The sequence below is a fragment of the Ammospiza nelsoni genome, chromosome 6 (assembly GCF_027579445.1).
Source record: "Ammospiza nelsoni isolate bAmmNel1 chromosome 6, bAmmNel1.pri, whole genome shotgun sequence".
Taxonomy (NCBI): Eukaryota; Metazoa; Chordata; class Aves; order Passeriformes; family Passerellidae; genus Ammospiza; species Ammospiza nelsoni.
Genome location: NC_080638.1, coordinates 28,178,354 through 28,203,445, shown reverse-complemented (window position 1 = coordinate 28,203,445; position 25,092 = coordinate 28,178,354). Strand labels below are relative to the sequence as shown.

Genomic DNA, 25,092 nt, shown 5'->3' with positions numbered 1-25,092 from the left:
TTTGAGCTCTGTGTCCCAGTAAGAAAGTACCCAGAGTGAGCTTCAGATTGGCAGGTGCTTTTTATTCTGGGACACAGAAGCTTCTCTGAGAGAAGTCTTGCCAGATCAAGAGGCTGTCAGAACTGAGGTAGGAAAGTCAGTGCTGGGCTGAAATGTGACTGCACTCCAGTATATTTTCTGCTGTAGAAAATAGGCACATATGGAAACCTTCTCAGCTGTGGAAACAAACCTGTTAGTCTTAGCTGGGATGTTAGAACAATCACTCCTCTTCCTTAACTCTTCCTTCTGTTTTCAGATCTTCCATTGGTTTTTCCCCTTTGAATGAAGAGAGATCTCATGTATTTATAAAAGAGGATCTCAGTGACTTTGTCCTCTAAGGTCTTATGAAATTATTTTGTGAAAGCTTTTATATTATCCCTTCAGAGAAAATGAGTCAGTTCTGCAACACTACACTTGGAACCTTTGCAAATCAGAGTCATTCTCCAGAGGCATTAAGGGTTATTTTTGCTATAGAAAATAAGTGCAAAAAAAATTAGGGAGATTACAGCTAGTGCAGGTGATACTAATGGCCCTGTCCCAGGAAAGCAAGTGGTGCCAGTGGGAGCACAGTGGCACAGGAGGTGACCCAGGATATGAGACTTTGAGCTGGGACTGCAGCAGGTACTGCACCCACTGAATCTGCTTCAGGGAGAAAATCCTACTTTGCCACTTGACTTAAATGGCTGGACTGGATAAAGGGCTCATTCACAAGAGGACTCTGTTCATCCCTGGCCAAAGACATCACTGATTAAGCACAGTTCACCTATGAGCTTTTGTTATTTCCACAAGTAAGGCACAGAGAGCAATATTGTGCTTACAAATGAGTGGATACTGGTAGAGCTCTCAGCTGAGTCCAAATCCTCTCTCAGATAGCAGTAGGAGGTAAATCCTCAATACTGTTTGTATTGTACTAAGCTGGTGAGGGAAAATGTTCCCAAATATGTCCAGCAATTGAGAAATGGGAGTAGTACTGCTGCTCCTCTTAGGTGAACCCTAGTAAACTTCTAGAATTCAAGGCGAACCTGTCTGTGCAGGTGAAGAATATTTCACTAGGAGAAAATTATTTGTTCGTTTTGGTGTTACGAAATGCAGCAACAGGACGAATGGGATTTTGTAGTTTACCTTCATTGTTCCTATGAGACTAGTTTTTCTTATATGCTTTACTTTTCAGTGCTGTAATTTTCTCCTTATGGAGGTGAGTGATTTTAGCACGTGATGGTTCATCTCAGGTGCACGTCACAGGACTGTACTCTCACAGACTAGCACACGTAGCTGCAGTTCTGAACTACTTCTTTTGGTCTTGCATTTTTAACTGATCTTTAGCTGTCAGACAGAGTTGAGGAGCAGTCTCACCATCATAAAAATTGAATCAGAAGCTGCAAATTGGAGAAGGACACCAGAGTCGCTTAGTGCTGGCTTTCAGAGAGACTGTGAGTTCAGATGTCTCAGCATTCACATGAGGTGACATTATGCCATCAGGGAAGTTGCAACACGTGCACTAAAGTAAGGGCCTGGCATGGCATGAAACTGCTAACAAAGCCCAGCAACTGCATTACAACTGGAGCATGAAGAAAATGTAAATAGAATTTTTATGTATTAGCTCTCAGGTAGCAATGAATAAACTGGAACATTTTCAGTAGCTCTCCTGTACACTTTTTTGACGGATAAGAGAGAGCAATGTAAGGTGATTAGTCATTTCAAGGGCTGCCATATAATAATGGTATCATAATTATCATAGTATTCAGCAGACATTCAACTATCCTGCTAATTTTTTATTTATCTCACTGTTTGCCTCACAGTTTAGCCTCAGTTAATATGAAGTGGCACTTCTACAGAAATACGTAAGCTCAGTTAGAACCACAGCATGGGAATACTGTCTGTAAAATTAAAGGAAACCATAGAAAATCACAGGAATCCTATGGAAAACAATAACATCTCCACATTAGTAGGGACTGTAGATAAATTGTGGCAAAACCAGATGTGGCATAGTCCCCTTTCTTCACAGGAAGAGAATGTTCTTTGTCCTAGTGGTACCACCTCACCCCAAATTCAAGGTCAAATTTGCATACAGGAGTTACTAACACTATTATGTAATTTATTTGTGTGTGATAAACTAGCCTTGTTACAGCAGAATCACTCAAAATGGCTGAGGTGTGAAGGCACTTCTGGAGATTGTGTAGTCCAGACCCCTGCCATAGACAGGATTGGCTTCAGTAGGTTGTTCAGAGCCACATTCATTTGGGTTTTGAACATTTCCAAGGGTAGAGACTTCACGACCTTTCTGGGCAATCTGTGACAGTGTGTGGTGGTGTTTACACTGTCATGGTAAACATTAAATTTTTACTTATGTTTCAGTGGGATTCCCTGCATATTGGTTTGTGTCCTTTTACCTTTCACTGGGCACTACAGAGGAGGGTCTGACTCAGGCTTATTCATTTTCCTCTCCCCTGATCAGGTATTTACACAAATTGATAAGACCCCGTAAGCCTTCTCTGCTTCAGGATGAAGAGCCTCAGCTTCTCCCAATAGAGCAGATGATCCATTCCCCCATTCTCTTTCTGGACTTTTTTGTTCAGCTCGCTTCAGCATATCCTTACCTCTCTTGTACTGGGGAACCCAGAGATGCGGCCTTGTCAGTGCTGAGCAGAGAGGAAGGACCACCTTTCCAGCTGCTGGCAGCACTCCTGATGCAGCTCAGGAGGCTGCTGGCCTCGCTTGCCACAGGACAGCTCACTGGCTCGTGTTCAACCTCACATGCACAGATGCTTTTCTGCAGAGCTGCTGTCCAGCTGGTCGGCCCTCAGCCCATTCTAGTGCTGGGGGTTTGCCTCCTCCTGTGAAGGACTTTGCATTACGTCCCACCCCATCCACTTTGGCAGTTATGGAGATGCTGGATTCATGGTTTTGAAACACTTGAGATTGGCAGTTTTGTGTGCATTAATGAGAGGAGGGATGGTCCAGGTGCCCTGAAGCCACATTTAGTTCTTGGCCATTGTACAGGCTCTGTAGATCAGAGGCAGTGATACCATTTATAAGGATCAGTACATCACAGCTGTCAGGCAGCACAGGGAGGGAAGAACTTTCAGTTATCAGACAGATCAACAAACAGAGCCCTGCCACTCCTAATAAATTAAGTATTGTACTGGTAATTGCCAAAGTCAACATATTATCCCGTCACCTCCATCATGTTAAAATCTGAGATTCTGTCGTCAGTGGAAATAATTTCAAAGACAGAAAATCTACTACCTTCTAGAGAGAAAACTCCTGACAGTGTCAAGAAATGCCTTCAAGATACAGCATGAAGTGTTACATGGGGATCTCCATAATCGACAGGCATCTTCCCCTGAGGATGCCACAGTCACAGGGTCTCTGGATTTCAGGCCCCCAAAAATAAACACCTTATGTTTATGCAAAATATCCCAAAGCCATGTGTTCTGAACAAAGACATGGGGATGAACTCACTTCTAACCTTGAGGAGCTGCCTCAAGACCTGTACCGTGCTTACAGATGGTAGGTGCTCTTCTCCCTGCTTGTGAGGTGGTTCTCTCTGTTGACTGCACGGCACCAGACTCCTCCTGTTTTCTGGCAAAAGCCTGTGTTTACAGAGCAGGATGGATCAACCCTTTAGCTGCCACTGGAAAGCTTCCTGTACAAGGTCTGCGAATCTCTTTGGTGTTCACTTGGTTCAGGGTCTGTGTGAGATGGTAACTTACAGCAAGTGCAGCCTCACTCCACTCCCTCCGTCCGCAAGATGTAAATCCTTTCTGCCACTTCACTTTTCCTGGGAAGAGATGTGAAGTAGAAATTAAATTCCTGGTCTTTCAAGCATCAGCAAACACCAGGAAAAGGCTCCAGTTCCTACTGAGCTCCCGAAGCAGCAATTGTACTGCTGGTAGGCCTCTCCCTTCCTACCCCGCCTAGGGAGATGAGAATCAAGGTCACTGCAGTAATTAATTTTCTGTCATAAAGAGTTAATAACCTGGTATGCCAGACATCTACTATCTGAATCAGACTTAAATCTGATTCTTTTGGTATTTCTCACAAAGTTCAATTGCTACAGAGACAATTTATGTGCAATCCCTCTCCGGGTCTGAAGTTAATGCTGTGCTGCCTCTGTCACAGTTTTGCCTGCCAAATTTTGTTAATATGGAGCAATATAAGACTTCTGAATATACATACTGTTCTATTTGCTAGCTAGGATTGTATTTTTTTCTTTGAATGTATAAGAATTATGCATGATTGTTTGAATACACTGCTTATTAAAAATAGTGTTGAGATGAGCAAATTAATTTTATCCAGCAGTGTGATTTTTATCTTCCTGGTTTGGCCAATCTTTATCAGAAAGAACTGGCCATTTCTCACCCATGTTTAAGCTGAAGAACATATTGAAATGTCTCCACTGCTTGTATCATGCCTCCTCTGCCAGATACTTTCTGCCTCTGTTTCTACAGTAAGCCAATCCGATTGCTATGTGAGGCTCTGGTTGCCAACAGCTTCAGATGAAATATTCCACACCAAAACCATCAAAAACTGCAGAAATCCTGTGTGGAATGAAACTTTCTACTTCCGGATACAGAGAAAAGTCAAGGTAAGCAACCCAAAACCTCTCCTTTTTATCTAATCTCTGTGCAGAGTCTTTCAGTTTAGCCCAAAACCTCTAAACTAGAAATATCTTCTAGTGCATTTCTGAGTTTACTTAAAATTCCCCACACAAGCTGAAGCAAAGCAATTCTAGCCTTGCTGGAACCCAATTTACTCCTAACAGATAGTTTTTATTTACGTATGGGTAATGAGAGTCTGACCTCCTTGGGGAAGGCTTGGGACCCGTGACAGTGACAACACAGGGAAACTGAAATGAAAATATAAAATTACACTGTAACAGAAAAGCACATCTTTTTCTGAAAGGACATGAAGTAATGGCAGGAGATGATGCCAAATTCTTGTATGATAAAGATCTTTACACAGTTTGCTGCTAATAATTGAACTACACTCAAATACCTGTGAACAGGTGGCTGAAAGCAGAAGGTCCAAGGATCTAGAAGAGTGATTATTGATATGAAGTAATCTCTATTGCCCCTGCTGATATAAAGCAATATAGAGCTTTTGGTAATCCATATTCCTCCCTAGCAGATGGCATTTTTAATGAGATCTATTTAAAAGCATAACAGCTGACTCAAAAGAGATCTCAGTTCAGCTTTAATTGATAAGACTAAGACATGGCTCTTTATACTTGCTTTCTTGCTCTCCCTTCTCACACTTTTTCATCAATTATTTTCTATTTCCTCTCTGTAAAGCAGACACGCCATACATGCTAGTGAACTGGATATTTTTCATTTCTTTTCCTAGAATGTTCTGGAAATTACTGTTTCTGATGATGACATCATTCACGATGATGACCATGCAATTGTGCTTTTTGATGTTGCTAAAATCCCTCTTGGGGAAAGAGTTTTTACAGCATTCCCACTAACCCCAGAGGTAAGAGTTCTGTCAGACATTTGGTACAGCTTGATGTCCATTCTCTCCCCTCTGTTAAAGAGGTGTACTGTCTCTTCTGGTTTTACCAACAGGAGCAGCTTGATGCTAAAGATGTAGCAAAATTTATTAACATCCTGGAAACTGCACATCAGTGACAAAATAGATGGCCTTCTCAAATTCCTGTTGGTTTCCTTTCACACTGATCATGGCCAAATTCGCAAGCCCCAGAGTACATGCAATTTTGGGGAAGCTTTGCACTTTCAATAACCTGATAGAAAATAACAGTTTATGTAATCCTCACAAAGACTATAAAAACCAAAACAATGCAAGCACAGGGAAATGGCCCGTTTCCACAATATCTTACTAAACACTAAGCCTTAGCATATCATGTTCTTCTCTTCCTGCACATGGCAGCTGGCAGAGAAGAAAGTGTGAAATAGGTTTGTTAGGGAAATTTACAAGCACCAAACACCCTTCATTCTTCAAGTACAATTGAGTTCCTTGGGGAAGAAGAAGCTGCCTCTGTCATTTAATGCTGATAATAGCAAGTACAAAACAGAATATTTTTACTCGTTAAAGGTAAATGACACAGTGCTTGCAAAAATTAAGGTCACTTTGATAACCTCTACACATGCTACTTGAGACACCTTTTTTTATTTTCAGGGAAAGGAGGAGCTGGAAGTTGAGTTTTTATTGGAGACCACGTGAGTAAAACTCCATTACTGTTGGCAGCTTGGAGTTCTGCATTAGTGCAGGGAAACCTTTTGTAGATCCAGTACCATCTTAATAGCCAGAGACAAGTTTTTCCAGACTTAATATGTGCATTAAAAATCATTATATGAAAGGGAAAATGCCATGATGTGGAGAAGGGTTGAGAATTTTTAATTCAGTGACTTTCTCTTAAGATTTTTGACTTACATAGTTCAGAGTTGGCTGGCAAACCCCACTCCAGTAAGTCTGCAGATTTACTGTGCAGTGTTTTCTGGGAAAGTCATGGCTGAGGAGAATGTTGCTACCCAATTTGTGTCATGCCTTTGCTACTAAGGCTGTTGCAAGGACTTGCCAGGTGCCTTACAGCAATTTAATAATTTCTGCAGGGTCATTATGTGGCATCTAGTGACAATGGAGTATACTTACAGAAATCACAAGAAGGAGTAACACAAAAAAATAGTGATAAAAAATTTAGAGAGAATAATGTGTCCTGCTCAGGACAGTGTCCAGAATGTATTGTTTATAAAATACATATTGTTTGTTTTTGTTTTCCAGCCAGGATCCTCCTGAAACCATCATCACAAATGGGGCAATAGTGGTAAAATAATGTTTTGTTCTTTTGTATTCTTTCTTTACCACATCATTCCTTACCACAGCTGACTATAACGTCAGTGAGGGAAACATTGCAAATCTTCATTCTTTAGTGATACTTTCTCTTAGGAGCTTTATCTTTAAGGAGAACAGCATGATCTTAGAGGTGCCCTCTAAGATCAAAATTATAATTTTCCCTTGTTTTGTCTGCATCCATTGAAAATGACAACATGTTTAGCATAGCACCATCTTCCCATGTGACAATAAATTAATTCTCACATTCACTGTGTCTGGCAAAAGTGTCCAACACAGCTGGCCTCCCCCCTTCAAACCTTTCCTACAATGATCAAACCTTTCAAACCTTTCCTACAATGATCCTTTCAACATCTGTCAGCACTGGTGGTGAGATGGCTGGATGAGCTATCTAATTAGATAACTCATTAGATAATAATTAGCTAGTGAGTTATCTAATCTGTCCTCATCACACCTACCATAGTGTCGTGAAGAAGCCTGTTTGGAAATTCACTTGGACAGCAGGAGACAAAAGAAGCGTTTTTCAGGTAAGATTATTACTTCTTAAAATAATTATTGGTGATTTTATTGTCTCTAACAAGGCCTGGACATTGCATCAGCAAAATACTAAGGTTTTAATTGATCACATCTAAGGTGATTTGTACAAAATTTGCAGTAGGGAATGCCACCAGTCCTGCAGCAGTTCAGGGCTCTGACTTCATGGGGAGTCTTGTGCCAGACTAGAAACAACTAGAATCAGATGATTATACAGAAGGTATCTAAAACCCAAGTTGAGATTCTGCAAACCTCTGCTGCAGTACTGCTGAACCCTGAAGAAGCTTAATTCCTCAGGTATTATAGTTATATTATAGCATTAACTTTGCTCAGGATCTCTGTCACTTCAACTTACGCATGTGCACAGAAATACCTCATTTTTTGCAGGGGTTAGCCACTCAGCAGCTGGCTCCTGCCTGACCCTGGTCAAGATTCAGAGTCTAGAAGCTCCTCTGCCCACATCCCCTGAGGGGCTGGATCTGGTAGGCAATCTCAGATCATGCATAATGCACACTGGCAGGATTAGCTGAACTATTCATATAAATAGGGTCATCTGCTGCTCATAAGAGTCAGATCTTATTTTAGGGGACTGAGAACTTCTTCAGCTCATTATTTGGCCTGGGATGAGGATAATTTATCATGCAAAGTACCTGGTTGTATTCACTGTGTCATGATGAAAGTGCAACAGAAAAGCAGCAACCTAAAATTCAGTGCCGTCCATATCACGTTCCCACCTGACTCCTTGCTCAGCACATTATAACGATACAGTCACCTGAACTGTCTGGGGTTTGGATCACTTTTAGAAGGTAGTTTTCCAAATACAAAGGAAGTGGAGAAGGAATTTATTCAAAGCTACCTTTTGCTTCTTTTTTTCCTCTCTCTCTTTTTTTACAATTATAAGTAACTTTGTGTATGCATTTTCTCTCATTGTTTTAGAGAATGAGCTAACGTTTACAGTGAGAGGATCCTTTGAAGAAACTCAAACAGTTTCAGTGGGCTGTGACCCCTGCTCCCCTCTCCCAGATCCCACTTTCTTCCACTATGCCAGATACAAGCAACCTTCCCTGGATGTTGCACTCAGAAAGAAGAGGAAGCTTCCCACCTTTGTACGTTGCCCCAGAACATGGTAGACAACACAGACAGTTCTGTGACCTGACATTTACGTGTGAATAGGGAGCAAGAGGAGAACATTTCTGTTTTAACCAAAAAGCACTCCATGTTCCTTTTCAGTGTGCTTGCATGTCATGTGGGCCAAGGAGGAGAAGTGTCCCCTTGACAATCCCTCTGAAGTCTCTCCCCTCCGAGCAGGAAGTGGTTGGTGAGGTGAGTGTCTGCTGGCCATGGGGAATCCTTTGCAAGCTTTTTAAAATTCTTTCTGATTTGCATGAAGCAGAAACCAAGGGCCAGTTCTCTTTTTACAGAGACCGTTGTTTTCTTACCTCCCTCCAGCCCAGGGCAATGCATAGTGAAGTGAATTATTTGAAGCAAAACAAAATGAGAAATCCATGGGAAAAGGGGGAAGAAGAAAAACATCTAAGCTGTTGCTAATGCTCCTTGTACTGTCCATGTACTAACCAGGCTGGAGGTGACTGGGTGCCACTGGGACAGAGTGGTGAGTCCTGGCACACTGTCCCAGGAAGCAAACCTGAGCCACACGTGTGGGGTGCTCAGCCTTTCAGGCTTCCCCTTGTACCTGACGTTGTTGTGTGAGAGGCTCTGGTTTCAGCACGCATATTCAGTGCTGGATCCGTCCAGGGAGGTGAGCTGTAGCACTGCAGCTCTCCTGGTATTTATTAGTGCAGCTAACCAGTACCAGGCAAGCTACACTGTGTTTTATGAGAGAGATAACATGGGGACTACAGATGATAGTGTACTAAAGTCTTATCTATTAAATCAGTGCACATCTCTGGTTATTATTGAAATATTGAGAGGAGATCTCAGTTTTTTGAGATTCAGAGTTTTGTAGGCATAATGATGACCCAAAAGATCTGTGTCTCAGTCTGAGTGGGGTAAAGGAACTATTTTAAACAAAATATCAATTTTCATCATTTTACCTTTTCCATTTTCAGCACAGAAAATTTGATTTGCTCCTTAAGGTGAAAAAATGGTAAGACACCTGTGGTTTTCGCCTTGTTTTCCCCTTGGTTATTTGTATTTAGATAGCTGTAAATCAAGTTCCAATCTCTTTGTTACTACTGCCTTTGAATGCTGGTCCATCCTTATTTCAGACTATTAAAAAAATACACTCAGTGCATAATGCAAAGATTTTAAGCAATGGAGTTTTTGCAATGGGAGAGGGAGTTAAGAAAATGTTTTATAAAGAAAAGACCAAATTTCTATTCATGCTGTGCTGCAATCAATATTACATGGCAAAGGCTACTGTAGACACCTCTACTATTTATTGCCAAATGCAGATTCTCAATAAAAGCAACATTTCAAAGCTGATTGAAAAAACATTTTCTGTTTTCCAAAACGTCTCTTTAACTGTTTTCTTCCACTGAAAGATCAAAATCAGAGTGCCTGGATACTCTAAGATGTGAAAAAAAATGAAATAATAAATGTACTGGCATTTAATGTTTTAATGTCTACTCAAAGAGATAAATGCAAATAAACTCAGTGAAGTGATTGCTTATTTATAAAGGCGGAAACACATTGTGTGTTTTGGAATGTTGTTCAGGCCTTAGTAAAATTTATAAGATGGCTATGTTACATTATGTTCCATATTGTAACAGAAGAGAACTTCCAGAAACGTAGGTGCTTTTCCCATCATGCTGTTTATTTTCAGTAAATATACTATGAAATATACAGTTTACAGCTGCCATTTGAAAAGTTCTTCCTTAGAAGCCTATGCAAGATTTTCACAGCAGCTTTCAAACCACAAATGTAGTGCTTTTAAGCATCAAAAGAACATCTGATCATGCAAATCTACGACTTCAGTAGAACGTTTCGCTGGTATCAGTGGCAGTTCACAAAACTTCTAAAAGCCGCCTTTGAAACACTGCCCTCTGCAGGCTTCTGGATTTATATCTGAAAAGGAACGGCTGCCATTTGTACTTATATTTAATTCCAGGCGTCTTTGGCAGGGAGAAAAAAAAAAATTCCTTTCAGTTCAAAGGCAGATGGGCTGTTTTTCTCCAAGAAAAAACCAGAACATTTAATATCTTCCACCTTTGCTTTATGTAGACCTGGTAGTGAAGGCATGTCTATTTATCAAGTTAAGCAATTAAGATGCTGGCTTAGACTACAAATGTGATGTATGATACCTGATCCTTGTTGCAGCCAGGAAGACCTGGACGTGCGCCTGGGGTTTGATCTGTGTGCCCAGGAACAGGATTTCATTCACAAGAGGAAGAAGGTGGTTGCAGCTGCTTTGAAGGACATTCTCCATCTGGAAGAGGACTTGCAGGATGATGAGGTATCTGAGACATAATTGTTCTCTGCTTTCTGCACAGATAAGTGTCAAAACATAGCATTGATGGTCACATTTTTTTGGAAACCCTGTAGTTTCATGTACAAGCTACAGCTGAGTTCTTTTCTCGGTGGCTGACTTCTTTTCTCTCTTCTAGGGAAGGAATGAGTACTCATCACAGACATGAATAAAAAGCCTTGTAGCCCTGAAGCTAGAGAATCTAGCCTTGTGTTCAGTAGCAGTCTGCCCTATAACACAGAGAAGGGCTTGGTGCTCTCAGAGCCAAGGCCAAAGTTTCTTTTTGGCCAGATCTGAACAGTGGATCCAGCACTTCATTCCCTCACGGCTAAATCTGGATTTTGTGTATCATTTGTGCCACCATTTAGGGTCCTGTTGTCTGAGCATAGCACGCTGCCAGTCTGACTTCATCTTGCTCAGCAAGCAGGATTGATAACAGAAATTTTAAGGCAGGGGAAAATCAGGTGTCTCTTATTTTATTTATGCACCTATGACTGTAGTGTGAAACCTAAACTCAAATGCAGACATGATAATTTTTTCTTGTTTGGACCTAAACTGAGTTCAGCTTTTCTTGCATAGCTGGACCTTTCAGACACAAGACTCTGCCTTTCAATGCCAGCACTAAGCCATGTGTCATTCCCTTCCCCTCAGATGCAGAGCCCATACTTCCCTGCAGAGCATACAGTCTCTCTATATTTTTCTGATTTATATATGACATTCATTCACTCCAATGCACAGTAACTGTCTTTACTGTTAAAGAAGCCAAGTCATGCTTATAAATTAATTCTGTTTCTAAGACTGCCCAGAAGTCCCTGGATTTCTGTATGATCACAGAAGCCAGTAATTGCAGCTCACTTGCCTACCTAGTACTGTAAATACATATGTAGCAGGTGGAGTGAGCATGGTTCCTCTTTCCCTCCAGAAACTTTAAAAGTTTCTGGAGGGAAACTTTTAAACCAGCCTCTGGTTTCAGGGGTTCTGAACTGACCTGTGTTCTTAAATCTATCAGTTATGAAATTTCTAGTATGGCCTGTAGAATAACTGTACAATAGTTTCAGCAAACTTCAGGAAAAGAGAAGTTATTACTGCCCACATGGAAATTGTGAGACAGCACTGATATTTTCTGGTCTGATAATAATCTGATTCAGATGAAAGAAGGTAACACTTCCTCTAATTTTTTGCTGCTCTGTTAATGGTTTTCAAACAGAGCACTGAAAATGTGATAATGGATTTCATGTTCTATTGCAGAGCTGCTTGACAGAGGAAAAAATGATGTATTTCTTACTCCTTACATGCTCCATTATTAATTCAGGTTTTTCTTCACGTTGGACTTCACGTTCTTCACGCTGGTGGCATGTTTTTACTACTTTATCAGTACTGTAAATTTCTCCTTCTAATCAGAGTCTCTGTCCCTTCTCAGGCCATGTCACTAAATCCATGTATTTTGGGATTGAACAGGTACCTGTGGTGGCAATCATGACAACAGGAGGTGGAACCAGAGCTCTGACAGCCATGTATGCTCACCTCCTCAGTGTGCAGGAAATGAATGTCTTGGACTGTGTCTCATATATCACTGGTTTATCTGGAACAACATGGTAAGAGCAAGATAAGAACACACGAATTTTCCAAAATTGACGTCAAGGAGGGATCTTGAGTTATATGATCTTAACTATCAAGAAGAGGCTTTCTTTTTCTGCTTCCATTTTGTTGTTGTTTCTTTCAGTGGGTATTTTCCCACATTTCTAATTAATTAAATATGTGGATACTACCAAACACGTGATGTTTTTTCATATAAATGAGGACAATAATACACAAACCTCCATAACTTCCCAAAGCTCTGTTTCAGAACTCACACTTTTCCTTGTGGGGTTCTTTTGTTTGTTCTTTTTTGTTTTTAGGACCATGTCAAACTTGTATGAAGATCCTGACTGGTCCCAAAAGGATCTCAAGGAAACCCTCAATGATGCCCGAAAGCATGTACTTAAAAATAAGTTTGTCACTTGTTTTGCCCCTGATCGTCTGAAATACTATTTGGAAGAGTTGTGCCAGAGGAAACAGGAAGGACATCAGTTGTGTTTCACAGACCTGTGGGGACTCATCATTGAAATCATGTTACATGATAAGGTACAAAACCAGCACCTTTCTCTTCAGATTTGAATATCCAGTGAATACAGCAGTGAGGAAAGAGAGTAAATCAAAAACTAGTTGAGACTGGAAGGCACTTCTGGAATCATCTTGTCCAAGCAGGATTAGGAAGGGCCAGCTACCCTGAGCTATGGGCTTTGAACATCTCCACAGCTGAAGACTCCAGAAATTCTCTGGGCAACACATACCAGTGTTTGGCTACCCTTATGCAAAATAGGTTTTTTTGCATGTTTGTTTTTCATAAATATGGCTAAAGCATGTGCCTTGGCAGTACCATTCATTGTACCATTGTACCATGCTTGTTGCCTGTATTATAGAGATCTTAACTTCACACCTGGTACAGAAAGGATGGGAATGAAAAGAAATAACAGGAAACTTACAGTATGAACCTCTTTTTAATTATTCCTCACAGGATGTAGAGGGGGCTTATATAAAAGTTGGAGAGAGACTATTCACAAGGGCATGCAGTGGTAGGACAAGAGGGAAATGGCCTTAAGATGAAGGAGGGCAGGTTTCGATTAGGTATTAGGAATACCTAATACGTAATAAGAATAAGAATTCTTCACTATGAGGGTAGTGAGTTCCCAGAGAGGTTGTGGACCCCCTGTCCCTGGAGGTGTTTAAGACCAGGTTGGATGGGGGGCAACCTGGTCTCGTAGAAGGTGTCCCTGTCTGTGGCAGTGGGATTGGAACTAAGTGATTTTTAAGGGCCCTTCCAACTCCAAGCATTCTGTGATCCTGTGAATTCACATGTAAATATTTCCATGAAAATCCTGCTGTTCTTTTAAAAGAGCTGCACAATAAAACAAGGCAAAGGAAAATCACAAGCCCAAAGACAGTATCTCTGAGCTGTTAATAAGACATCACCCTGCAAACATTTCCATCAAGAGCTTTGTTCGGGCCCTATTTTAATCTTCATTAATATTTCTTTCCCACTAGGTCATTTATGCTTTAGAATGAGAAAACATCCCCCCTGTAATGTTTAATAATCCCCCACACAGCCACATTTCTACTGCCTGGTGATAGCACAGTGGGGCTGTGTTCAGCAGGGAGCTGTGAGTGTCCCCAGAGCAGTGGCCCAAGGGAAGCCTGGTGGCACTGGTGGCACAGCCATCCTTCCACGGGCTCTGCTGAGGGGGAGCACCTGCAGCTCTGCTTGTCGGAGCACACTCCCAAACCTTGGTTCTGCTCCCAAACCATCCTGCCCTTCCACCCTGCCTGAGCTCTGCAGCAGAAAGGCCAAGGCTTGCTGCACACTCTGCATGAGCCTTGTCTCTGTCACAGCTCTGAGGAAAAGGTGTTTTTCTAGGCAGTCAGAGAGGGGCTCACTCTTTCATAATGAAATATTTCCTGTCAGGAGTGCTTTTCAAACATTCCCAGACATTTTTTGTGAAATGAAAAATGTGGGTAACAGCATTTTCTCCTCACCACATTCTTTCAATATATGGATTTAGGATTATTCTTGTGCTGAAGTGTTGGGGCAGGGGAGGGGCAGGGATAGGGATGACAGCACCTCTCTAAACTAAGCAACTGGGGAATGTCCTAGTTGGAGTCATGTATGGCCTGCATTGTCAGAACCCAGGTTTAGATTAAGTGGCAGGCTCTTTGTGTCATCCAATTGTCCTGAGCTACTGTCATTTTTCAAAACAGGAGGACTACCATAAGCTCACAGATCAGCAGCAGGCACTAAATCAGGGTCAAAATCCACTGCCCATCTACCTCTCTCTCAATGTGAAGGATAAAATCAGCGACCAGGATTTTAGAGGTAACAATACTCCAGAATTGCATGTAATATTTAATCCCAATTGGGGTCAATTTAAGATTAGATAAGGATATCAATTCAATAAACAAATACTCTGAAGGCTAATCCACCTCAAAGGAGACATTTAATAGTTAATATTTTAAAGACCTTCGTATAATTCAGTATTCAGGGTCAAAGGCAGGACAACAGAAGACACTATGTACTTCTACACTTTTGTGCACATTATGCACAGAAACTGTCAAAAAGCTTATATAGACATATAGATGTAAGAGGACAATTTGTTCTGCATGTTCACCACCGTGAAGTGTACAGTGAATAAATGCCTGTTGCAAAGGGTGTGAATTAGAAACCAGTCTGCCTTAACCTGGCCAATATCATGTTTTATTAAAATAATTATGCCTCTGCTGCTGTAATCAGTCTGTCTTATGCCTTTTCTTTTAGAATGGGTGGAATTCACCCCTTATGAGGTAGGATTCCCAAAATATGGTGCCTTCATTCCTGCAGAAGATTTTGGCAGCGAGTTCTTCATGGGTCGCCTGATGAAGAAAGTCCCAGAATCCAGAATCTGCTTTTTGGAAGGTGATTTCTTGTACTGGGAAAAAGTAGTATAATATAATCTGCTCCTGCACAAACACCTCTTCTGAAATTAAACATTTAGTGTGTTTTTATCTACCAGGAGCATTATATGGTAAAATACCAGAACTGATAACAGGTCACAATCTGCAGGATTTTTCATTTTCTCTGTGATTTTATTCATCTTAACAGATTTATTGATTTAATCTGTGGTTATGTGTACTGACATGAGACCTTTGCAATACATATATATATATATTTGTCAGCAACAAAAGTTGTGTATCATTGCTGCTAGGTTAAATCATCCATTTCTTTTGCAGCCTGAGTCTCTAAAATGCACCTTTTTATCTACAAAGTTCTTGCCACATCTAGTCCTGATTAGTTCTTAAGATAAAATTTCCATTTCAGAGTGCAAATAGGTTGTAATATTATATTTTTTCCCCATCTTGCATAAAAAAGTGAAAGCAGTAAGGAAACCTTTCTTCCCTTTGCAGAAGCAATCTCTTGCCTCATTGTTCTTTCTACTTCCACTAACTGCATAAAGGAAAAAGGAAGTTTCAGGGGTTTTTTTTAGAAGTTGAAACTTTTTGCTTGTGTGGAGATTTCACTACAGCTAATGGTGAGGTGTAAAGAAGCAACTTAGAATCTCTCTGTCCCTGGCTGCAGTTTCTAGTAAGGACCCAGATCCTTCTGTGATCAGAAACGAAAGTGGATGTCATTTTGCATCTCAGGTCACCACCCCCTTTCTACACCTTGGCACTTTCTCCTTAGCTTCTCTAGAATGATTAAAGGACATTTATGCCCCCGTTCCCTGAAGTGTCCAGTGACACAGTTATTCAAAAGTTTTATATCAAATTCCTTTGCACCCCATTTATTTTTTGTCAAATACATCCTATGCCACAGGGATCTGGAGCAGTGTATTTTCCTTGAATCTCATGGATGCTTGGTATATATCTGTTAATTCAGAAGACTTCTGGCACAAATGGACACGAGACAAAATTACTGACATAGGTGGGTTATTCTTATGTGATTATTTTGTGGGTGTTTTTGGGGGGGGGGGGTTTCCCCTCTGTGCTGCTGCTCTCTTACTGAATTTTTTTCAAAGTCCTTTTAGAACATTCTCTTCCGGCAATTCCATTATCCCCATGTAAACCAGAAGGAAATTCATGCCATGTACTACAATTATTTCAGTTGTATGTGAAAAGAACCCACAGGATCCATCACAGAAAAATAAAAGAGACAATGACCCTCTTATGAGATGTTTTCTGAGCAGGAGGGTAAAACCAGAGAAAAATATCCCTGTAGATGGAGGATGTTCACATAGCATTCCACAACCCTCTAGCTCCTCACTCACAAGTTGGAGCATCAGAGAAATGGGAGCAAACAACATCCTTGCATCTCTGAAGTCTACAAATCATTGACACAAACTTCAGTACTATTGGAAGTCATTCCAAACTACTCATAAGGATGAGATTTGCAAAACATGATACAAAATTACGAAAGATCTCTGCTGGGTCAGATTTCAAGTATAAATACTCTAGACAAACACATTACAAAGAAAAGATGACAAGGAAGAGAAGTATTTCAAAAAGGCTTACTTATTTTATCTTCTAGCACTTTTAAGGGAGTAATTTCTGGTTGTTAAATCAAGGATTCTGTATTTGCTAGTGAGGAACATTAATTATGTTTGTGTGGCTGAGAGATTGTTATTGTGTGGCTTTATATGTGCCTGAGAGAGAAAATGTGGCATGGAGTAGCAAAGGAAGACACAGGTAAGTGCAATTTGATAGATAAAATCATAGCAGAGCAAAGAAATTTCTATTTAATAGATAAAACCATAGCAGAGTAAAGAAATTTCTAGTAGGTGAAGTGGAGTCTTTTGCAGTACAAAAAAAGCTTTTATCACTGTGAAGTGAGAAGAAGAAAGGAATTTTTCAAAGCTAAGCTAAAAAACCCATGAGATTTGTGAAAATCCTGCCAGTAAAAAGAGAAAGAAGTCCAAATTTTTCAAACATACTAGACTAAGAGATGACTGCAAGATGGACTGCACATATATAAGCTGTTATTCTTTCTTCTGCAGATGATGAAGCCCTATTCCCTACAAGACCAAATGAGCTGGATACTCGAGTGGTTTGTCCTCCTGACAGCTTTTCAGAAATATTCCGAGATGTTGCAATGTTACGTCCAGCAGCCTCAGAAATTCATAACTTCCTGAAAGGCCTCCAGATAAACAACAACTACCTGGAGAGCGAGTTTTCCAAGTGGAAAGGTGTGGTAACAACACCCTGCTTTCAGTTACAGTGAAAACCATCCTTGTGAAAAAGAAACAATCCTTTAAAAGTTATCAAGCTAACTGCTTTTTTGTTTTGTTCTGATAGTATTTGACACTGTTTGTCACTGAAAGCTAAAATTAGTCATCAAGAGAGGCTTCAAACTAAGTTCCTCAAAAAAATCCATAAAGTCCCACAACTGATAGGTGAGAGGAGTCCCAATTAGTCACCCATACTCAAGGGCTGCAGCAGGGAGCTTTGTTTCCTGTCACATTTTTACTTCTAAGTAAGACATAATCTTTGTAACAGTATTACCTGTTGTCCAGGTAGGGAATTTTTTTGTTCAGTCTGGCACCAGTTATTCCATGTGAAATTGTAGCTGTGTGCTGGTTCTCATAGTGAGCAAGGCACCCAGCACATTTAGTCCTTTTACTGTGTTGAGAGAGCGGGCTGCCATTTTGATTTGTTTCATATTAATAGAAAAGACAAAAAAAAAGAAAACAAAAAAACACACCAACCTGATCAGAGTCACACACAAGATGAATTAAGTCTACTCTTCTGAGCCCCAAGTTAATCCTTTTTAGTCAAAGGAAAACCAAAGAAATTGCAGAGTAAAGAGAGAAAAGAGGAAGCCAGATGAGGAACTGAGAAATTACCGAACTGCAGCCATCAGCTAGATGGGTAGGTCTAGGACCCAAGAAAAGTTGAAGTCCCTTTTGTTAACAGTAGACCTTCCTCAGCACTTCCCTTGCATTGGGCACTTTCTCTGAAAAAACGTGTTTCTTTCCTAGACTGTGAGCTGGACTCCCAGCCCAACCACCTGACAACAGCTACAGACTACCTCATCCTGATTGATACTGCATTTGCCTTTGCTACCAGTTACCCACCCCTTATGAGGCCAGAAAGGAAAGTGGATGTCATTTTGCATTTCAACTACAGCTCAGGTTCACAGACAGGGGTGAGTCTTGCACATTCTTCTTCAATGACTTCTCTGTTTCATCGCTGAATTCCCAGAGTGGCTGATCCTCTACTCATAGAAACTTTTGTTTTTCCCCAATATCTGGGAAGTGTTGATAAGTTAACAGTTTGCTGTTAACTGGGGGTCACATATCTTTATGGAACAGTACAAATGTTATCAGGAAGTAATAATTTAGTAAACTATACCTGCCCCTTTTTACATGTAAGTGGTTTTAGCTGATTTGAAGGCAGTCAGAAGTAGAATGAATGAAGCTAATTGCCTTTAAACATTGTCTAATATTTGTCAATGCAATATTGAGAAATATTCCCTGTGCAAGGGAAAATGTACCTTCAGGACAATATAACTGCAACAATAGGTTTAATGTAGAAGACTAGATATGCAAATAAATGCAACAACAGTTTGCATTTAGGAATGTTAAATTCCTCAGGAATAAAAAGTTGTTTAAAGGCAACTTTTTCATAGCCAAACGTGAAACATAGCCAGTGTAGATTTTCAGAGACATGTGGAGTCAGATCCATCTCACTTAACTCTGGCCTTCCAAGGCTTGGCTGCATAAAAAACCTCAACCTAGACCTAAATTGGTTATGTACCATAATCTGTCAGAACCTGTCCCTTGCCCCACAAATATTCCCAGTGAAATTAGATTTTGGTCAAATTCAAAGTTCTTCCTGTATGTCCTGATGTTTTCTTTTGTTTTGTTTTCCTATTGTGGCAACAAGCCCCTCAAAGATGCCTCTAAATACTTCGCAAAACAGGGAATTCCTTTTCCTACAAAGGTGCCAGATGATCAGGAAACTCCACATCTGAAGGAATGCTACATTGTTGGTGATAAAGAGAGCCCAGAAACACCTATTGTGATATTTTTCCCTCTAGTAAATGACACCTTCAGGGAATACAAAGCACCTGGTAAGTTAACAGTTACCCATCACATTAACAGACAGTGGCCACTTTCTTCCTCTTTTTTACTGGATAATACCTGGTTTTCAGATCACACTGTAATAACAAACTTGAACTCTCTTTGCTTACATATGAACCATATCAAGAAACTTAAAATATGTGATTTTTCCTGGACAGTAGAGGATCATGTGGGATTAGCCTTTGCCACATGTTTTCCTCTTCAGATTTTTTTGGCTTTTCATAAGCAGATTGCAGTTAATTGAGGAAAGCAATATTTTTTTTTATCTGCTGTAGCAGAAATTCACAGGGTTAATGTCCTCTCATACTTGTCATCCTCTCCTGTTAGAGAATGCTCCAAGGAGTCTATGGATTTCATTGTTTAAAATAATTTCCAGGCTTACAGTTAGGCAGATAACCTTGAAAACAAAAGTATGAACTAGCAAAGTGATGAAAATGTAACAGTGAAGCACAGTGAAGTGATGAAAGTGCAACACTGAGCCATTCCAACTGTGTCTGTTACCATTGAAATTTAAAGAGTGTCAATAGCAACATTGCCTGTCACTTCTAAACAGATGAATTATAAGTCCTGGTACCACATCCCACATGCCATAATATTCTCTTGCTACCAAAGCCTCAGTTGCTCCTTCTCCAGATGCTAAAATTCCTAACTCAGATTGTGAGTTCACTTCAAAGCCCCACAGTATACTTGAAAGCCAGAAGTTCCATGTTAGTACATGGTACATTCAATTTAACACCAAAACAAATGCAGAAACTATGGTCTCAATTGTATCAATCCTTATTCTTTTATGTTAAGTAAGTTGTAAAAGATAATATGGTACTTTTCTTTTGTTGATTGACTTCATTGCACATTTGAGGTGTACAACTGGGGTTTTGAGCAGGATTCAAATAGACTAAGGGTATTTATACAGGTACACACACCATTCTACTCCAGCTCTCACAAATGATGAGATAGCCCAAAAGTTGCTTTCTGCAGTTGCCTTTTGTAGAGAGAATTAAAGAAAGGAAAAAAGAAGAAAGAAGTAGAAGGAGAACTGAGATTTAGCTTCAGTTTTGCTCTTCTATACTGAACTGCTCTTGTGTACTGCTCTGTGAGGGAGTTTGCTGGCCTTCTTCCCTTCACTAATTTCCAGAAATGAGGGATGCCTAGCCTCAGTCAGTTATCTACTATCAGGTGTACGTCTGATGATGTGCAGATGTTAAATGTCAACATAAATTATCAGCGAGTCTAAAAAGGGGTGTTGCTAGGAATGAAGAAAATTCATTTGAAGACCTGCACAATATCTGCCTATTGCATACCCTTGAGGCAAGCTTGTGTTGCCCAACCAGTTCAGCTGGTGGCTGCAAGATGAGACTAAACAGGAAGAGAAAGAAGGGTCCTCGTCATGCCCCCTCGAGCAAAGGGTCAGCTGAGCTGGCATGGAAGGGCTCTGTGCAGGCAGATTTTTTGGGAGGACTGACACCTTGCAGCTGAGACCTGACCTCCATAGCAGCAGGATGGATGCTGCAGAAGGTCCTGTGATGCTGGAAAAGGATGTCTGCCTTTTGTTAGTGACAGGCAGAGATCAGCTTAATTTATAGGGCTTCAGTACCATGCCCTAGCCCAGATCTAAATTGTACAGCATGTGAAGTTTTAGTATAATCACATGAACAGGCAGTTTTTCCATAGGCAGTTCATCCATCAGCTTGTTCAGAAGGGGAATTTAGAGTCTGGGCAGTAAAAAAGTAAAACTGACATATTCAAACTGCTTAACTTCTGCACTCTTAAGCTATTCCATAATTAAGTAGAAAGGGAATTCTCTGTGGGACACTTAGACTGCTTCAGTTGAGTGGCACCAGTTCACTGTAACTGTCTGCAAAGCTGAGAGGAGTACATCTATTGGACACTGAGAGACCCCTCAAGGAAAATCAGAACCCTTTGATTGATGTTGTTAGATCCATGTTGGTAGAAAAGATTCCCCAAATGCATGATGTACTGTCAGGGAGATGCTTTTCCCAGTGCCTATTCCCCTGCCATGGCTCAGGGGGTGCAGGTATCTGTTACTGTGGAGGGTGCTTGTCTCCTACAGTAACGCCCTCTTGGTCTCACTGGAGGCTGACAGAAAAATTCTCATGTTTCTGATACTCTCTCTGACAGTATTACCTACCATTTCTGGGTTGCTAATGCTCTCTTTCCCTCATGCCACCTGTCAGAAAACCAAAGCGTCTGTGCAAATGATGAGGAAGCATAAAAACATATGTGAACCTGGTTTGATCTGGGAAAGAGTTAATTTTCTTCCTAGCAGCTGGAATAGTGCTGTTTGGGATCTGGAATGAGAATTATGTTGCTCTTCCTTTTCTGTCCCATTAAACCGCCTTTATCTCCACCCACATTTTCTCCCTTTGCTCTTCTGGTTCTCTCCCCACCCCCTGGTCAGGGTGTACTGAACAAGCAGCTGTGCTGCTTAGCTGCTGGCTGGGGTGAAACCCTGACGTGGGATTGCAGGATACCACGCAGCAGTGGATCTCCACCTCCTCAGGTCTCTGCCCCATGGCTGGCATCTTCAGCTGTCCTCTAGCAGTTAAAGGCACATAATGGAATCCAGTAATCTTCAGAATCCAACAAAATTAATTGACCTCTTCCCTTCCAAGAACCTATTTATTCTATGTATTAGCAGATAGATAGAAGCTCAGCCTGCTCATATGCCGAGTCCCATTGGTGCAGAGTCGAGCAAAAACCTGATTTAGTTTAGGTTTGTGATCCACTATTTGTGCATGCCTGGGAAACACCCAGACCCCAATTGTTTTGTGCAAATGAACCAAGCCATTGCTTGTCTGTTTAGGTGTGAAGCGTAGTCCCTCAGAGATGGCAGAGGGCGAGGTTGATGTTACCAATGCCTGTGGCCCATATTACATAAACAATCTGAGCTATTCAGAGGAAAATTTTGACAAACTGGTGAATCTAAGTTACTACAACGTCCAGAACAACAAAGATTTGATTCTTCAGGCCTTGCGTACAGCTGTGGAGCGGAAAAAGCAGCACAAGAAAGAGCAAGCGCTGCACAAACAACCCGATGGCCATGGCACGCCTGTGCCTGCCAGAGAGGGAACCCAGCACTTGGCTGGCTGCCCAGCACCGGGGAATATGAAATAAAGGATCGTCCTATTGATGAAGAAGAAAAGGAATTTTATTAGGAAGTGAAGACAAGCCAAAGAACGCTAAGAATAGCACTTAATTTGTCATCAAAAATGTTAAGCCTGTCTATCAGTGGAGGGAATAAACTCAAAGAACCAGCTCCTCCTTAATGAACTCATGTCCTTCCCACGTTGACAACCTCAGGAACGTGGCTAGGTGAGGCTCTGCTCCACTGTACTTGCAGAAGTGACCTGCCAAACTGTGTGGACAAGGAAGTGTGAGGGAGTTTACACTGACTGTTTGTGTTCTACCTGTGCTATAGAAACAGAGGATTGCCGGTCCAGAAATGCAGCAGAGAACAAAATCCATTGTCTCTAAAAAAAAAAATCAAGGAAGCCATTTGTGAACTAAGAAATCTTTATGTGAATGTAAATAAATATTGAATTTATATAATAAATTACTACTTCAGAGTAGAAGTTACAGCAAATAAATAATTTTCATATCAAATACCTGTTTCAGTTACTTATTTTAGGTGCTTCTTCCTCTAATAGCAAGACAAAGAAAACATGTGGACATTTCATAGCTGCTGAAGAATTATTGAAGAAGAACATGTACCTGCTCCAGACCTAGATGTAAGCAAGTGCAAGATTCTGGAACCCCTTGAGTTTAGGATTACAACTAAAACCCATCTATACAAGAACCAACTCATGTTAATTTGTTTTAGCAATCTGGATTTAAATGCTATTGATATTATCAAATATTATTTAAGATTGATTGAGACTATTACATCAAAAACACAAGAAACACAGACAAAGCAAAACTGAGATTGTGTACCTAATATCACTCATGCAAATGTGATTTTTTTAAACTTGCTGTAGAGTATAGCAAATGAAGTTAACAGAGCATCAATTTTCAACTTTCTGATCCTTTGGTTGTGAGACTAACATATCTCTTTTCCAGCAAGCAGTCTGGGTTTTTGACAGATGGAATCTGTAAAAATCTACATTTATTATTCTTCTAATGTTTTAAATTCAATGCTATAGTTTTATTTATTAGACATGTTGTATCCACAAGCCCATGTTTCCTACAGGCCTCCCCACTCCTGAATTCTGCTGTAGTATTCTTTGTCAAGAAATCCTGTTATTGTGGGCCAGAAATGGAATGGCCTTTGGTCTCAAGGTCGAGGCTCTCCTCCTCTGTGGTGCACAGAGATGTAACCCCTCTGTTTGCCACTTAGGTCAGTGAACACTTAGCTGCCTGCTACAGGAGCTCAGAGAGCTCCTGGACTGTATGCCCAGAGTTTATGTCCCATGGAAACGAGAGAGCAAACAGGACTGCACCAGCAGTTATGGATCTCATCATAGTATGGGACGGGATGTAGTCAGAGGGCACAGCCAGACCTGGGAATTTGGAAGCACTCCCAGGTTCCCATATACAGTTAGAGCTTTATTGTCTGAAGGGCAAAAATTATTTCACCGACAGCAGGAAGCATCTAGGCAGGAAGTCTGAAGACAAGCAGAACGAGGTGTGTGAGTGCAAACACTTCCCTGCCCTTCCTGCTGCTTTCCAGCAGACACGAAAGGGTCATGGAGAACAATGAGCACTTTACCACATTTCAAAAATCTTGCATGGAATAATTACTCAGTATTTCAGTTTTCTATGTTCAAAAAGAATACAGAGGAAAATGTCAGGCCTGATCAAGGAGGTGGAACTGCTTCCACCCAAGGCACAAATAGCTGAGGAATCTGCAACCCAGAAAAAGAACAGGAGGAGTGAAAGGCAGAAAAGAGAGATGCATGAAGTCAGTGCACATCTCTTCTATCACAAGGCCTCGAGAGGATCAGTCAAAACTAGTGAACAGCAGGTTTAAACAGAGTGAGGTAGTTCTGCACATGTAATTAAGTTTTCTTGTTGGTAAAATTTTATGCATTCAAAAAACTGACTGAGACATTCACTGGAAAATCTTTAGGGACTGAAAAAATACAATGGCTCTGCATCTGCCTCAGTCCTGCACTGAATCATGAATTCCCAGAGGCTTGGAGGACAGTCTGAGGCAGTATCATACCTGCCCTGTAAGGCATGTGAGCTATGTAAGCTTCTCCAGTCACTAAATACTGGATTTAGCACTGCAGACAAGGGGGAAAGGAATCTCACTCCACACTGCAGTACTTAGGTTTTCAACAGCCCAGATATTTTTGCAGATAATTAGTAATTAGGAGCAGTCAGACCTCTAAAGATGTGGTGATACAAGACTAATTTAAAAGAAATTACTGAAGTAAAATAGAGAATGTGTAAGTGACTACAAGGATAACTTGTGTATTAATTAATCCATAGAGAAAATGAATGACAATTAAAGGAATACTATGAAAAATAGATTTTAAAAACTGAGGAAACCAGTCAGCAATACCCTACGTGAAATGGTATAAAATCTTTGGACTCAGCATGGAAATTGCAACAAGAAAGTTGCAAAATATATGCACAGCCCTAAATAAAATGCAAAGCAAGGAACCAAGAAAAGGCAAA

General features: G+C 40.7%; 1 pseudogene; it reads left to right on the top strand.

Moving 5' to 3' along the window:
- Window positions 1–22,647, top strand: part of LOC132074533 (cytosolic phospholipase A2 epsilon-like) — a 36,830-nt pseudogene extending 14,183 nt beyond the window's left edge.
- The last annotated feature ends 2,445 nt before the right edge of the window (window positions 22,648–25,092 follow it).